The sequence below is a fragment of the Bidens hawaiensis genome, unplaced genomic scaffold, assembly GCF_021521415.1.
Source record: "Bidens hawaiensis isolate Kalapana, Puna unplaced genomic scaffold, B.hawaiensis_p1.1 tig00001842_1, whole genome shotgun sequence".
Taxonomy (NCBI): domain Eukaryota; kingdom Viridiplantae; phylum Streptophyta; class Magnoliopsida; order Asterales; family Asteraceae; genus Bidens; species Bidens hawaiensis.
Window position 1 is genome coordinate 2,726,975 of NW_027491102.1, and position 3,812 is coordinate 2,730,786.

The 3,812-nt window shown below is 29.2% G+C and overlaps 1 long non-coding RNA gene across 1 annotated transcript; it reads right to left on the minus strand.

Moving 5' to 3' along the window:
* Window positions 1–514: 514 nt before the first annotated feature.
* On the minus strand, window positions 515–2,724 carry LOC143597940 (uncharacterized). Its single transcript, XR_013147015.1, has 3 exons — window positions 2,665–2,724; window positions 1,707–1,753; window positions 515–725 (listed from the first exon to the last, which is right to left on the minus strand). It is a non-coding gene; the product is annotated as an uncharacterized LOC143597940 (long non-coding RNA).
* Window positions 2,725–3,812: the final 1,088 nt, after the last annotated feature.

Here is a 3,812-nt window from a genome sequence, read left to right on the forward strand (position 1 = left end):
ATTAAAATTTGCATTGATTTATGTAAACATTTAATTAATAAAAAAAGGTGAATTGGCTTCAAATATTACCGGTTATTCTTCTTATTACTACTACTACTATGATTTGTAATTAATGACAACTCATTGTTCCCGTCAGTTGGTTAAAAGACACATCAGGGGCCACATCACTAAAAACGAACGGCTTGTTAACTTTTCGTTAACCTTGCACCCACATGCGTAGTTAGGATTATTTTTTGTCATTTCAATAGCTGAGACATATCTTTGCCAATCGAACATAGTTTGGATTATTTGAAACCAATTATAAAAAAAAAAGTTACAATTAACCTAGAAGTTCCAACACACAAAAAGAAAATAAAAATCATAGAGTATTGAAATTAAATGTTTTTTCCGTATGAACATATAGGCTACCCACTAACAGATTACCGCTCAAAATAAATAAATATCTAAACATAGTATTTCATGTCTTACAATACCTTTCGAATATGGTATTCAGTTCAACATTAAGGGATGGCAATTTAAATAAAAACATTGATTATAATATAAGAGAAATTTAAATAAATAACATGTATATCAAGAAGATTAAGAAAATAATAATCAAATTTAAAAAAGCAAGAAAGTTGATTGAAATAGATTACTTGAATCTAGTCTCCATTATCCACGAATAATTTAGGTGCTGCAATAACATCTTCATATTCATCAATTGGAAGTGGATAAGGGACTAACACCTGCATATAATTTTTCATATACTCATTAAAACCAACACCACATATTGAATCACAAAGATATAAATAGGCCAGTTTGTTTCTCATTATTTCCGAACTCCTTTTGTAAAGAAGAATCAAGAAGCTATCATGGCGAATCAATAAAACGCATTACAAATATTTGTTAATTTCATCTAAGAAATTAGGGAAATTACAATCTGTTTTACGTTCAGATTGATAAAAACTGAACAATATTATGAAACCACAGAAAATATTACTCAGATTTAAGCAATTTATTGATCATGTAAGAAAATCAATCAGAGGCATGAGCACGAACAGATTCATGGTTTATCATAATACAAATAATATTCAAATTTAAAATTAATAATCTTCCAGAATCTACATCTCTTCAGGGTATATAAACCAAGATATTCAAGTTTAAAATTATAACTATGACTTATTAATTTAAAATTTTGAACTGATTTCACTCAAATCACAATCCAACGCCGTAAAACATACACTTAGGGTTCCACAACCCAAATTTCCAACTAATTTATTCTCCAATCATGAGTTATCACACACATCTCATAGTCATAATTCCAGAATCCGGATGTAACATCGATATTAAAAAACTAATTATTATTAGTAATGAAACTTGGGAGTGATGTTTTGGTTAAACAATATGTTGAAATGGGTTGCAGTTTGACATTATGATATATGGTATGTTTTCTAAATCCTAATTATACTTTAATAACAATATATGTAATTTTACAATAACAATCAATCTAGAAGTTGAACACAATAACTAATGAATTTGATAATTTCCTGTAAGCTTCAGAATATCAATTGTTTAGATTAGCAATTGCGTCATCAAGTTGAGCATCAATATTTAACTTCAAGAAACAAAAGTATATAAAACATCACTTCAAATTAAACCAGTACAATGATGTTTAGAAACAAAAATCACTAAAGCATGTACGATTACTAATGAATTTAATAATTTACCTGAACAATTTGACTTTTGAGGATACCAATTGTTTCATCAAGTTGACCTGCGATAATCATTTTCAACAAATAAAAATAATCAATCAAGAGCATCGAGATGAGAAAATAACAAAAAACTTGACTGTTATGATTCAAGCACTATTCTATATAAAAAAATACATATTTGTATACACAGCTAAACCAATAATATGATCGTTACACAGTCCTTTAAGGTTTATATAATAGATTAAATTAACTAATTCAGAAATACAACGAATCAAATGATTTTTAGTTATAATGGTAGAAAAAAGGTCAAACGTGATCCAAAACACCATCCCGATGTCACACGCATAATCGTAAGTCCGTGCTTAGTAATTAAGTACCTCAATGTAGAACTGAGATTTACAAATTAGCAAGAGTAGTAAACAGATACTTATATTGCATAATTTTTTTAAATGATCAATAATTTTACAATTTGAGAATATGTTCCAAATACAATGCCAGATCACTACCCTTTCTCTAATTTCGTCCTTAACATCACAAGCCAAGCAATAAACCAAAAAAGAAACACTCAAAACATAATTTTCAGGAAGGTATTTAAAAGAATATTACCAATAAATCTGATGAGTATAGAGACTGATTGAATTTACTTAACTACACATAACACCAAACATCAATTCAATCTCCATCGAACAACTTCAAAACACAAAATCACTAACCAAAATATCCAAAATTAATAACAAACTAACAAAAATTGAAAACACATATGTAAACAACCTTAGAACATAGAGGTAAATAACAAAAAAATTGATTGTTATAATTCAAGTACTATTATATATTGAAAAATACATATTGTGAACATACAGTAATCAAAATTGGCTAAACCAATAATGATTGTTACACAATCGTTTTAAAAGTTTATACAATGAATTAAATTATACAATTCAGAATTAATCGAAGACTCTGATTAGCAACATACCGTCTGAAATAAAAGATTTCGATTGAATAGTCACCGATGGCGAGGAGCATGTACTTCGACGGAGACGGAGATGAAACTGAAAAACTTGGTCGCCCGTGATTTTAGAGTTTAGGAATGAGGTTTGACAGATCTGAAACATCAGGAAAGAGGCACAATGATTTAAGGTTTTGCAAACATTGATGAATCTAATTGTTTGGATAAGGGATCCGAACCGGCGCTGTGAAAGGAGAATTTTGGGAGGCGGGAATTAGAGAGCGAGGATAGGCTAGATACAGGACACGTGGCAAAAGCAAACTTTTATTTATTTAATAGTATAGATGAAGCTTGATCAACTAGGGTTTACATGAGACACATAACACAGCAGCATACACGACACTTCTCTGTAATTCTAGAAATATACACACACACATAGAAATTATTGTATTAGTGATCATAATCTCCAACCCTTGTAACACCCTTTTTTGATTAATAAAAAGGTGATAGACGATTTGTCATCAGCCGGGGGTTTTTGTGCCGGCGATCCGACCAAGTTCAAGGGCTTTTCCTCGCAACAAATCTCCGTATTATTATTCATCTTTGTTACATAATCGTTATTGTCATACAAGCACTAAACCTCACTTAACAAATTTGGTTACATTATCCTTAAACCGATTTTTGACCAAAACATTTATGGTGAATATTTTTTTTAAAAAATATATCAAATGAAAAGGTTATAGATGTTTTAAAATGATTGAGGAATTAACATGTGGCTTGCATATGAAGAGAGAAAATATGTATTATTACTTAATACCTTAATTACTTTGGGGCTCAAGTTATTCTACAAAGGAGAACAAAATGAGAAGGATTTGTGGCCACACAAAAAAACCCCTAAAAAAGCTATAAAAAAATTAATAAAAAAATCATAACTCAAAATTTAATTAAAAGCGAAAAATGTAAAAACACAAAAATGATTCCACCGTATCTCTCATTCTAAAAAAACAATGGTGAGTGAAAAAAGTCATGTCTTTTTGTTAATTATTGTGTTTTAGGTTTATTTTCGTAATTGATTTTGTTTTTTTTCCTTGGCATAGTGTCTTTTTTTCTTTCTATTATGTTATATTACTAAACATTGTGCTATATTTTGTTCGGCATTATGTTATATTTTACGA